Raw genomic sequence first — 14,336 nt, 5'->3', positions numbered from 1 at the left:
GAGGCAGCATCAAAAATCAAGCTTATTATTGTCTTAGCTTGTGTCAATTACAGCTTGCTCTATAAATTACCAAATTAAAGTTACATGCAAATACATCTTATTAGAGAACTGTAGGCAATATCTAAAGGACCAAAAGAGCTCCAGGGAGTATTGCTCTACACGACTCTAGTTCAGTGCTATTACTCATGCAACACCAACTACCAAATACTCTGTACAATTCTTATTTTGGCACTGTTTTTAAACAGCATATTCCATCCAAAGTCTCCTGCATAATGAGTGGGATAGATAAACAGCAGCTGTTGTATAAATTATCCAAAAGAAAGAAATTACTAACTGCTGAAACTTCTGCCAGCTCAGCAGCCACAGGTAGCACAAGCTCTTTTCGTTTAAGTTGTGCTGAAGCAGGACAGGCAGGGGAGTGCTCCCTGCACAGACACCTGTGCCTGGAGGAAGAAGCCAGGTGGCACCAATTCTGAGCTGGAGGGAGCACTCAGGGTAACATGGCTGTGGGGGGGGGGGGACAAGTTAGAGTGATATGGTGAGCATTTTTGCATGTGATTCACTCTCTCTTTTATACACTTTTGCTGAAACTGTTTGTTTTTTTGTCACATTGCTGTTTCCAGTAAATTGTTCTCATCCCAATCCATGATCATCACCTTTTTGTGTCTCCAATTCTCCTCTCCATGCCACCCCAGTGAGAAGGGAGAGCAAGCACGTGGCAGCATGGTATGAAGAGTCTCAGTGGGAGCACTATGTTGTAGTTCCATTCATAAGCCACACCACCACAGTACAAAAAACACTTTGGTAGTTTAATTTATTTAATATAAATGATTTCAACGTGGTCCTTCCTTCTCTGAAACATGTTCTTGCCCCAGGAAACACCCACTGCCAGTGGTCTTGCTGAAGCAGAGAGCAAGAAGGTTGTCATGTTGTTAATGTAACATGCAAATACAGAAAGCTAACCTTTAGAGAAATATTATCTTTTTATTGATGATAAACACTCCCATCCTAGGCCAAATCCTGTATATCATGCACTGGAAATCATTAGTGCTGTGGCATATTCAGTCTATATTTCAGTGTTTACAACATACATAGATCAGAAAAATGAAGACCTCTAAAACTGTAGTGACAGAAAATCCTACCCAGTAGCTGTATCTGCCCACATACCCTTCTATGAACTGACACACGTGGATCACTTCCACATATATTCCACTCACATGGCCATGGAAACTCCACCGCTGCCAACCAGGGACTGGGGTCAAGGGCAGTTGTGGTTTATTTATAAGACAAAAACTTTATTGAAGGATGTTGTTCTAACAGCATTAGGACTTTCTGTCACTGCTGAAACCAACAATTCAGATATTTTACACAAAGAACTCCACACAGATGAAAAACAGGGTAGGATAGAAAGCACACTCAGTCTTTTGTGAAATACAGTCAGGCACACCACAGTGTCCAGAAGCCTTTACAAACATACATACACTTCTCAGCCACATCCATCAGAGGCAACTCAGTCTTCACAGAGAAACTACGTATTATTAGGCAGATAAAGCTTTCCCCTAAATTTTTCAGACAACTGAAAGACCATAACACCTGTAACACTTGGCCAAGCAATTCCTCCTGCCCCAAGTGCCATCTGACTCAGCCCTGATTCCAGGGACCAGGTGGCCACTGCTTGCCCAGTACAGCCTGTGCCCCTCTGCCTGGTTTGGATCTCACCATATGCACCTGCTCTGCCAACCACACCCCCCAGAAACACTTCCTCACCTTGACCCCAGGGAAGATTTCTTCACAAAATGCTTGTGTGAAAAGCTTTGATTCCGAGGAGACTGTTCAGGGAAATCAACCAAAACAGACATGTTTCCCTTGCAACAAACAGGAAAAGTTGGAAATTTGGTAACAAACTCAGCTCCACTAAAACCTGTTATTCTAAAATCCAGTTATGAATGTCAGCTATGTTTTTAAGCACAATGAGTTATGCCTTTTATCAATGTTTAGCAATTTTCTTTAGATCTCGTGTCTTTTTGTTGTTGAGGATATTTTTTTTCCTATTTTATTCATTACTTTATAGATCACTCTTTAAGCAATTAAATAATTCACACAAAACAGCTTAATAACGTCCTAAGTTCAAATAAAGTAAAAAAGGAATTTCTAATCTGTTTTTGTCAGAAATAAACAAATACAAGAGCCATTTTTATAGGATTTCAAAGATCTTTAAAATCTACAAAATTTTTTCTTGTATTAAAAAAAAATCTCAGTACCCTTCTGAGATAGGCATGTGCTTGCAAGCTGAAGGGACAGACAGCCCAGGTTCATACATCATAACAGTGTTACTCTCCAAACCAAAGGCTTGATGAAGACTTTCACACTTGAAACAAGGAGATTACACCTGATTAGGTATTTAAACAAAACCTTGGAGGGGGTGATCAGTTTAGGACTAAATGTTAGTGAAAAGCCTGTCAAGGTGCTTAACAATTGCTAGATCAAAAAGAATGGACTCAGGTTACTACAAATACATCTCAGGAAACAAGAAACTTTGGATCTTCTGTGGAGAAGTTTAGGAGAAAATTTAGAAAATAAGAAGCACACAAATATAGCAGTTAGAATAGTACTGTGGATAACAGATTACAAAAGGAAAAGTCACCACTACATAAGAAAAAATATGTGACTCAGAAGGATATTTAAATAGCAAATTTGCAACACCATATTCTCGCTCCTGCCACTACTCTGCAGTGAGAATTTTACTTCTGCAAATAGGTCTGGTCCAGGTCTGGTCTCCACATGTCCAAGAGAACATAAGAAAGTTCTAGAAGGTATACAAGAAGAGCTAGAGAACGCTCCCAAGAACCACTTTCCACCCTTTTGATAAATTCATTAGAACAAGCTCTTTAAAGAAGGTTTCAAAACTGTAAGGACAGCTTGATCCTCCAATATACTCGTACCTGAAATGAGGAAGAGACATCAAACAACAGCAGAAGCCAAAGCCCACCACTTTCCTACTTCTAGCAAGGCAAAAAAACCCTCTTGAGCTAGAGTTACTAGACTGAGGAAAAAACTGCTACAAGACTCAAAGAATTGTGTCTGTCCCCTGAAGTGTTTCAGTGAGGCCTGGCTGCATTTGGACATTTTCTTTGTGGGCTATATCCAGGATAACCCAGGGAGACCCAGGTACAGTGCAGTAGATGATTCCAGGCTTGCACTCGGGCTGTGAAGTAGAAAGAAGCAGAATAACTTAAAGAGATTCCCAGAATATGCTACATTACAGGAAGTGTAATTTGTGAGATTTGCTGTGGGCTCGTCACAAGTGACAATTCTGGAATTCAATAGAATTATGTGGGTTTTCTTCTCCCTACTTGTGATGTACTTACTGCTTGCTCCTGGCACTTTATATGGTTTTCAGAGACATTTAGTGGTCAAATAATATATTGCAACTCAATGTTCTTTAAAAAACTGAGACTAGAGTCATGTCAGATACCTCCTAGCATAGTGAAAGCTGTGAAGCATGAATATAAGATAAATAAAGGATTAAAAAAATTATATCCCTTTTCTAACATGAGATTTTATTTCGCAGAGTTGTATCTTTTCCACAAAAAAAGATACACATTTGTTGAACTGTTGCAAAATAAGAACTGGTTATCAGTTGCTTTGGAACATACACTGCCAGTATTCTTTGTAAACAACAGTCCTGGACCAATATTCTATTGTGCCAAAAATTTATTGATGATGACAGCTACTTTATTTGCAATAATGCCATTTCAAATAATCACTCAGGAATCACTCAGGAAAAGAAGTTTCTGGTCTATAACTATTTCTTCCTAGCACTGGGCTTGGACATGTAACAGGGCTGGAGGGAAAAAGTGATTGACCCCTTGCAGCTCCAAGGGACATGGGAAAGCCCTGTGCAGCTTCCACACCCCCTCATCCCCTTCCTGTGCCTTCAGCTTTCTCAGCTGCTCAACACAGAGATTCAAAATGGGAGACAACTCCCAAAAATCACATGAATCACTCAAAAACAACCAAGTATTCTGAAATTAATACTGCACTCTTTTTATGTGTCTTCCAGCTCTTCAGGCTATACCACATCCAATTTCATTTTCAGAGCTTCTTCTAGAAGAGCAAACAAATATTCTACTTTAAAAAGATAAAGTCACATTTCTAATGCATTACCACAATTCTAGCTGCTAAGGTTTTAAAGATAGCACTATAAAACCCAACAATTAGCAATAAGTACTGAGGTAAGGAGCTAAATTCATCTGTTTCTGACTCAGAAGTGTAAATGTTTTTAATCCATCATCTTTGGAAGCCAAATAGTAAAAATGAGTTTCTGAGCCCTGAACATCTGCCAAGTAACCCTGGGTAAGGTAAGAAGCAGAACAATGGTTCCTAGCACTTATCAGCAAACATCACTCCTCTTAAAATCCCCCCTTTACTGCCATCATTACTGTTACACACGTATCTGACAGGAGCACCACTTCAGTAAAATAAAGGATGCAAACTCATTCCTTAGCTTGTAATACCAAAGTCAGAGATAAAAGGTTAGAGAGAGGGAAGAAAAAATGTGGGGAGAAAATGCATGGATTGACAGGACAGGTAACAGGAACACGGTGGTTCGGTTTTGGTTTATACTGTTGAGAGATTTCAGAAACCCAGATACCCCTGTCTGGAATCATAGTGGCTTCAGTGTATCCATTAGACAAAAAATACACACTCTATAAGCCCAGGTAGCCCAGCAGGCAGTAATTTCCATGTGTTCCTAGAATTTATGAACAATTCTTGTCCATTTGTTTTAATTGTTTTGAGTGCAAAATTAGCACTTGAAGTTGCAATCAGTGTATTTAAATATCTACCGTATGGTACTACTGGTTTCAGGTTGTTTTGATTTTATTTTAATGGCAAATTCTTGTCAGATCACCCTTTGAATCTCTAAGTTATTTTATAGATTGCTCTTTTCACAAACAGTCAGAATTGGGGTTTGTCTACCTAAAATATGCTTAATAAACAATAGATGCCTAGCTGCCTGTTTGGTCACATATGAACTTCCAGCCATCCCACCCCACTCCTCACACTGTCCCACGCTCACAGAGCACAGATCCTCCTCCTGCTGCTCACACGCACAGCTGGCCATGCAGCAATTGCAATACCAGTCAGCTGCACATCGTCCTGCAGAAGGCTGGAAACATCAGCTCACACTCTGAATTCCCAGGGACCCAAGCAGGCCATTGGTAGGAGGCTTCCCAGGGGGACCAAGGCAGCGCTCTGAGGACAGGTGGATGTGTATGGGATCTCAGCATGGGCTGAGGGAGCGCTGCCTGCCTGGATCATGGGATTACAGGTCATGTTCTAGAATATGCCAGCTGTCCCAGAGCTTCAGTGGGTGCAGTTTGAACACAGCCAAGAGGCCTCTCAGAGCAAGGACTTGCTGGTGCTGTTGAACATGGAGCTTGAACTCAGATTTTAAGTCAGAACAGAGAAATAGGAACACACTTTCTACTGCCAAATACCATGACACTGCGAAACTGCAGTGGGAATAGGGCTGAAAGATTTATGGTTTGTTTTCTGAAGGAAACGCCTTGCATGTGTTAACAGATTGTTTAACTTAGCCTAAACAATTCAGATAGGGAGAGACATAAAACAAGTTGAAAAATTTTTGGTAGAGAATAGCCTGCTGACCAACAGCATAGATCCACAATGGGTAAGAACAGTAATGAAAGCTGCCTTTTTTTTTTTTCTTTCTATAGCATTCTCAGACAGAAATGCTTTTATAAATTGCTTGCCCAAAATAGAGTACCAAACAACATATGGTGTAAACGTCAATTACTTCTGATTCAAACTCACAAATGGTGCCATTCTAATTACATGCAATACTAGTCTGGAACACATCTATTACAGAGGAAATAGAGGGATTACATTGCTAGTGAGAAGGGATTAGTTTCTAGTTACCTTACAGCAGATAATACTAAACCAAAATTAATAATGGATATGATTTTTCAATTAACAAAAACTCCCCCTTAAGGACTGCAGGATACAGACAGCTGAGGTTTCAAACAGGTGCTACAGCAAACAAACAAACAAGTCTGTATCATGGTTACTGTTGAAATTGAGGGATGCAGACTTCTTGTGTATTTCTGCCACAGAAACAGAAGTCTGATGCCATTTCAAATCAGGAAAAAAGCCAAATCAGCCTGTAGAAAATGTGGGGGCTGGGGGCAGGGTAGGCAGGGAAAGAACTTTGCTGCCCTTAAAGGTAGGGTCAACTCTGAAGCAACAGATCACTACAGCACACACTGAACAGAAGCCATGCCTAACAGCAATAAACTTAAATTGCAACAGCAGTGACCTTAATTAAAAGCTATTCAAAAAGGCTGTATTGGTCAGGTCTCCCTCAGGCTCGTGTTTAAAACTCTCCCAGTGAAGCAGCCACATGTGATTAGCAAATAGGATGCAGGCATAAAAGCAAGAGGCTATCTTGGGTCAAAACAGTTAGGCCAACATCTGCCTCAGAGATGATCCAACAACCTGTATAGGAGAGAAGTAGTATAAAAACCAGGAGAAATATGCAGATTTCTCACTCTGCACCTTTCTGCCCCCAGCCTCCCCAGAACTTCCCTGCTTCTAGCAACCAAAGGTCAATTGACTGCCCAAAGCAGCAGGAGCTGTGGCATACACTGATTAACTGAGTACTGCTAAGCATTCTTAGAGAAGTACTTGCACACATGCATTTTAGGGACAGAACATCCTATGTCACAAAATGTATATGCAGCTCTTCTGGTGGGAAAGTTAGGAAAACCTGCACTCTTCCAACAGCAGGTGTGTGTGTGATGGCATGTGATGACAAAGTTAAGAGGCTTGTAGAGAGGGAAGCTGTAAAAAGCAGCAGTGAGACTAGATACAGCAGTGTTCAAGAGCTGTCAGGGCATGGACTTGAGGAGGTGCTTGGTGATTGCTGCATCCCCACCTTGGAAAAACCCACATTCGTAAAAGATCACTTATCATCAGAGGTGTGCATCACTACTGGCACTCAGTTTAAAAATATCTATCACCACTAATAGGAAAATGGATCCAAGAGTTAACACTATCAGATCTGCAGTTCATAACCTTCAAATAAAAACTGCAAGTGAGAAATGCATATTGCAATAAAATAAAAAAACATACCAAAACTTTTAAAGGACAAGAGGAGGCCTCATTATCCTCCACTTAAGATAAACACTTTAGCTTTATCAGGTATATCAGCTGATACAAAATTATTATAGTGGGTATTAGGATTTCTTGACAGGTCCTTTTTAGGTTTCCCAAGATATTCCCATATTTGTGGTTAATATTGAAGAAAATCCCTCTGACAATATACAAATTACTGTACTTTTTATATGCTTTTTATTCCTGACAAAAAGTCTATATTATAATAAAGTTCTGAAAACACCAGTTACTTCAATGGATGAAGCATACAAAAGGAACACTTTAATGTCCTGCCACACAAATTCAAATAGCAATGCTCAAACAGCCTTCAAAGAGTAAGGCATTAGCTTTGCTCAAGAGTGCTTAACTCAAAAATTTTTGAATAGTTTAAGTATTACATGAAATAATTCAAAAAAAGCATTGCCACACAAGTCATCACAAACATCACAGTACTCTATACTCTCCTGAGTTCCCCTCTTAAAAATTGCTGATGTGTTCAATAGATATATATGTTAGTTACAAGGCACATGATATAGGCAACTCTTATGAAAAACTATTTTGGCTTACAGAAAATAAAGATTAGACAAAGGTTTGTGATCAAGAAAATCTGTAGGCAAATTTATTTTTTTTAAAAAACAGTTATATATTTAAACAGGAAAGTTCCAATTTATTTATGAAGAAACAATAAAATTGATGTAGTGCAATTGAAGAAAGAAAATTAACTGTGAAATGCTGAAGTGCAAAGAACCTGTCAAGTCAATTAGATACACTGTTGGTATCTCAACAATGTCAATACAGCATGCATTCTAAGAGAGGCTTAAAATGCACTTATACCAAAACAAACATTACACTTTTTCAAGAAAATATATGTAAAACCCTATCAGAGTACTCACACTGTTATGAACAACATTTCAGAGAATTATCTAAGATGCAGTCTTACAAAGATATTGAGACTTTCAAACTGGGGCAAATTTCCAAGGAGAAAAGAGGGGGGATGCAAACACAACCAGACTGCAATTTTCTGTATTCACCCTTATGACCTTTAGCTTTTTAATGAACCTAAAATATAATGTAACTCTGTGACTTTATGCAGTCCATATTTTCACATTTGTATCAAAATATTATTGTAGGATAACAAAATGGCAATTCTTATTTGCTATGTTAAATTATTTAAAAATGCAGAAGAAAAGCTTCAAAATTAGTTTGATGATGGATAACAAATTACTATGTTCTCAGCATCTATAGTAATGGAAGAGAGTTCAAATCAAGCAACCAATCCATGAATGAATCAAGAACATCTCAGCACTAGTCAGTATAGAACTTTTTCCACCCATCACGGAAAAGCTGTTTCTTCTGGGCAGGTGAAGAGTTAACTGAGCCAGTGAAGCATATTTCAAAAGCATGAAACAGAAGAGAATATTAACACAGTCACAGAATATTCTGACTTGGAAGGGATCCACAAGGATCTGCAAGCCCAACTCTTAAGTGAATGTCCCATACAGGCATCAAAGCCACCACCTCAGTGTTGTTAGCATCATGCTCTGAGCTCACCTCAGTGACATTCTCTCTTCATGCATGCTTGAAAAGTTTACTTGGCACAGAGTATTAGGCTGAAATGTTCATGGTAAAAGAGAGAATTCAGAAAAGGTCTCTACATTGAGGCATTTAGGTTATTTAAATAAGTATATGGATATTTGTTATCATGCGTGCTCATTCCAATAACACAAATCAGAAATACAAGAAATATCTACCTGTTCCTAAAAGCTCTCTGCTGTAGGCACCTCAAACCTACTTTTTCTCTTGAGAGCTGAAATACCTATGTTAGCCAAGTATCATATTCCTCACCATTTCCACAGCACTCTGATAGCATAAAGCTCTTCAATGAGACTGAAACAACAAAAGCAGCACTACCTTGTTCTAGGTGCAGCCAAATTAAGTAGGAACATAAAAAGTTAATGTCCCACACAATACTCTGCTATCAGAGATTGAGAAAAAAAATTGAAAGAAGAGCATGGAAAACAAATATCAGTCAGACATGGAGGCTATAATTTCCCAAAAGCAATGCTCCAAAGCACTTTTTCCTTGCAAAGAAAGAGTATAGGAAGGAGAGAAATGAGAGTTTCCTCCACAAATGAAGAAAATTATTGGTGGGGGGGAAGAAAGCCATGCAAAGCTCTTAGGTAGTAATCAGTCCTATAAAACTGTCAAAAGGAGCAGTTCTGAAACTTCTCTCATCACTGTTATGGGAAGTGAGATCACATCCATGAAACTTGAAAATAAAATTATGAATGAGTATAAAAATCAATAGCAAAAAAATAAAAGGCTCTTGAAAGAACATTTTCTTTTGTTAAAGATAAAAAAAAAAAACCCTACAACCTACACTTCACATTTGCTGGCTACTAAATCTGTTTAGAAAACAGTCTGCCTAAGCAATACTTTCAGCTCTGCGTGGTTGTAGCACTGCAGCATTATGTAAATAAAACCTTTTTCTCAAGTGAATCTCACAGGACACTTCAATCAAATTTTATTCACTGTACATTATCTCTCTAATGGCCTAGATCCCCAGATGCAGAGCACCAGTGTCATGCTTTTGGTTTATGCAAACTGATGATTGTGAATGTACATGAACACTTTCACTCCAGCTGCTGCACTTCCCATTCCATTTCTGAAATGGAAAATTATAGCATTTCAACCGTCTCACAAACTACTCAGATCAGTAGCTGAGAAACTTATGTAAAAATGAGTCCATAGAGAGAATTCAGGGAATAAACAAGTCAATTCACATCGTTACCTGCATGAACAAGCCAGGCATCAACCCACATGCTCCCTTTTGCACAATACAAATGAGCTGCAAAGAAAAGGAGACCAAGGCATAGAAGTTATGATGGGACAGTTCTGCCCATATTAGTATGTAGAAAACAAACTACCATCTCATTGATGTGAAAGGCAGGGAGGCACTAATGACAATAAAGTATTAATTCCCTGAGATTAGAAAACTCCCATTCATCTGCTCCCATCTCAACACCTGCAGCACTGCTCTATTTAAGAGCAGTAATGGGGCCATGAAGCAAATCCTGCCATCATCCACAAAAACTCATGCTGGTTTAGATCACCCAGCAATCTGGGTGCATGTATAGCATATTCCTGCAGAGGAAGCTGAACTGTAATCTCTTCTCCAGCTGGAAACAAAACATGTTTCAATCCCAAAGGGGAATATAAGTATTTGAGTAAGTGTCTGGCCATTTGGACCATACTGAAGCTGCTGATTTCTTTAAATACTTATCTCAAACTGCATAAAAAGGGATATAAAAGCAAAAGAGGCACCACTGCAAGATTTGAACACAGCTTCCTTCAAAGGTCTAGCTGTAATGTCAATTATTAACACTATCTGAGAAATGAGTCAGGTAGGAAGATGGTGTCTTTTACAATGGTGTCTGATATTAAGCCCCAAACCAAGGGCTGGTAAATAGTGCAACAACTGGAAGACCATTTATCATGGCCATTCTCTTAAACTAATATGAATTAGGCTTCCTTGCACACATTTTACCTGCTATCTGTAACAGCCATTTGGATTCCTGGAAGTTTACTCAGCAAATATTTAATGTTATCAGTCATCATTAAGCAGATCAAACAGTTACATTAACCTTGTACATCAGGTCAGCACTTACTTGGAAAGCTTGTCATCATCTCTGATGGTTAATACCTCAAACCCTTAATAACTTCTCTATACATCACAGGCCCAGGGTCAGGGAGTTAATGACATATATTATCCACATTCTTAACCACACAACTGGGAGAGAACTAGGGTAATGGAGAGCAAAAGAGCAAGACAGTGTTCCAATAAGTGAAATTTAAGGGTGAACCAGACTATGGGAGAAGCATAGAAACCATTTAAGGGTGTGTCGTGGTTTTACCCCAGCCAGCCACCAAGCCCATGGAGACACTCAACTCACTCCCCCACCAGTGGAAGAGTAAAAGTATCCCTTTGGTCAGCTTGGGTCACCTGTCCTGGCTGTGTCTCCTCCCAATCTCCCATGCAGCCCCAGCTTCCTCATCAGTGTGGCAAATAAGAACAGCAAAAACAGCCTTGGCTCTGTGCAAGCCCAGCTCAGCAATAGCAAAAAATATCTCGATATTCTCAACTCTGTGTTCTGCTCAAGTCCAGGACACCGCCCTGTACCTGCACAGTGTGAGAGCTATCACTGAGATAGCAGAGATCCATAAGACATTTTACATTTATGAACCCCAAGAGCAACACAAAATACTCAAGTTAGAGGTATGAGGAAGTGGGTGGAGAAGTGATCTTGGGCATAGACTGAAAATGCTGCAACCCTATGTGCTTGGAGTCATCCAGGCCCTCTGTTTTACCATCAGCTATTACTTTGAACTTGAATATCTAAATTCATAGGAATATTTGGCCATAATATTTCTGCTTATGGAGCTCATATACTTTAACAATATCTCTGTAGGCTATTGTGGGGTTTTCATATGTACTGCATTTTACCATATAGTTTTTAAAGTCCTTCACCCTGCCTCACCATTAAAGGATCATGGGAAAGTAGTGGGAATTCTTCCACTAAAACTGAGGTTTAATCATTTAATAAAGAAAACCTAAAGCCCTTCTCACTGTCTTTCTTCCATATCATGACACTTGCTTTTGATCTTTATTTTCACATATTGCCATCCATCAATAGGTCTCCAAAAATGTCTTATCTCAGAATTAATCATGAAGCTTCAATCTTTTATGAATGACAAAATATGGTTCATCTCCAACATAAAGAAAAGGAAGTTTTGAGAGTTACCAGACAGAAATAACTGATACCTGCGTAGATGTAAGAACCACATTAATTCTTAGGTTTTGAAAGACACAGCAATCCCATAAATCTGTACAATGTCATTTCTTGCTCTACATTCCACTGCTGTAGAATTCAGTGATCATTTATAGAAAGAGGAACCTGCATCACTAGTTTCATGCAAAAACGTGACCAAGCTCCCAGACCATAAGAAATGTGTGCTGTGCAAACATTCCTCCCCATACTATGGAACTCCAATACAGCAAACAAAATGGAACCAAAACAAAAGCCCTTCACCCCTGCTAATCAAAACTTGCAGCAGGGCTAGTTGCTTGTCAGGCAAATATCAACCACCACTTACAGAAGGGGAAAATCAAGAACTAATAACAATTCACCAAGTTAATATTACACTTTTGTTAAGACTAAATAGACTTATAATTTGGGGGTCCTTTTTTGTTCTTTTGTACATTTGCCTTAAGCTCTCTTGACAAGTCTAGAATGGGCAGTGATTAATAGCCATGGCCTTTTGTCATAGGTCAGTTTTTGCCAGAAACAAAGTCCTTGAATCCGGTTATTTGGTAACCTGCATGATTCTTTATAAACTATTCATACATACAAGAACAATCCTTTTTTTTTTTTAAGTGCTGCTTTTCACTTTTCTAAAATCTCTGAGTTTGATATCATATTTAGATAGCAATTGCTTTCACAGGAATAAAAGCACAAAAGCACATTGGATTTAAGCACAAGGTTTATTTTCATCTATTGTTCAAGCATTCTAGTGTTCTATTCAAGGTTAAGCAAAGGTCCAGAATGAAAATAAGAGCAACAATGAAGATAAAGGACCATCTAAAAAAAAAAAAAAAAAAAAAAAAAAAAAAAAAATCTATGCAAGTCCTTTAGAAGTTCCCCTTATCACTTTCAGGGTTGTCATAAACAATGCTGCACCAGTTTGTTTTAGTATCAAAAACTGGATTTTTTTTCCCCCTCCCTAAAAGCAGATAAACCATCCAATGCCCACTGTCCCTGCTGATGAGGCAGGCAGGTGGATTTAATAGCACACCATCTGTCCATCTGAACAAGTTGCAGTGGCAGTGCTACTAAAGCTTAGAAGGAGCAGTTTGCACAGAAATCAGTGCTGTACAGAGTAAATAAAGCTTCTGAAGGTAAATTTTAAAAAAACCTGACTTTCAATTAAATTCAATTCCTAATGAAGCATGGGGTATTTTAACTGTAAGGACACTTTTCCCATATCTACACCCCTTCATTTTCCTGTGTCACACATTCAAGACTACTCTGAAGTACATTTCCATCTTTTTATTAAAAACAATACTCACTATTAAACCTAGAGACTGAAGGAAGAACATGCATGTAACAAGAGCAGTTTAGTCTAGGCACAATGAGGCATCTTTTAATTTCTTGCCAAGTTGAGGGTTTGCATTTTTCAGCTTGCTTGTCTTGAGAAAGATGAGAAGAAACCATGTGAGGTCAAGTGGTCCTTTGACTAGAGAGAGCATTCCTAATCTTTGGTAGTTTTGGTAAAGAACATTAACCCTGAAACACACAGTCCCAGAACATAAATTGTAAAGAGCTATGAGGATATGCAGGTGTTAATTTGCCTTCTTCCCCAGCAAGTCAGGAACTTTCCTGCTTTCCATGTCTCCATGACCTAAACAAACATCTGTCTTTAGATTTGGAAAAACACGTTTGTGTTCTCTGCATCATCCAGTCTAATCTTGAAGAAACCTAGAGTAGAGAAGAGGTTGATAGGGACACTTCTAAATTTGAAGGCAATCCTATTTTGGTCAAATAACAAAGTTATATGCAATGCAGTGCCCCAAAATCTTTAGTGGGCTACAAGCAATGCTTCAAGGCTGAACATCATGCTTATGACTACACTCCACATCCTGATTTTAGTGTCATCTTGAAGGATTATCCACAATCACATAGATTAGTGGGGGCTTAAAAGGAATTAGCAAATTTTGTATGTTTGTGTACTCATCCGTCATTCAATTCAGTTAATGTGAAACATTATTCCATTGCTGACCTCTAAGTAACTGCCTACTACTATGGGTCACTTTCAGTTTATATTTCATTTGCTTATTTGCAAAGGTGAATAAACTTTTGCTAGTAATAAAAGGTCAAAATCTGCTTTATTTGGAGTCTTTTCAAACAGGCAGACTTGGTTATTTTATCTTATCACACATTACGTTACTATTGTAACACCAAATATACTCCTTACCAAAATTACGTGGGATTTCTAATTTTGTTAGTCTCAGTCTAACAGCACTTTGAAGCCTAGAAATTTCATCACAAGCTTTCTTACCACAACTATAGTATTATTTGGAGTTACAGGACAGAGCACCTTTTTTT

Source organism: Haemorhous mexicanus, chromosome 3 (assembly GCF_027477595.1).
Source record: "Haemorhous mexicanus isolate bHaeMex1 chromosome 3, bHaeMex1.pri, whole genome shotgun sequence".
In the NCBI taxonomy this organism is placed as follows: Eukaryota; Metazoa; Chordata; class Aves; order Passeriformes; family Fringillidae; genus Haemorhous; species Haemorhous mexicanus.
The sequence above is the reverse complement of the archived record's forward strand: the minus strand, read 5'-3'. Positions refer to the sequence as shown.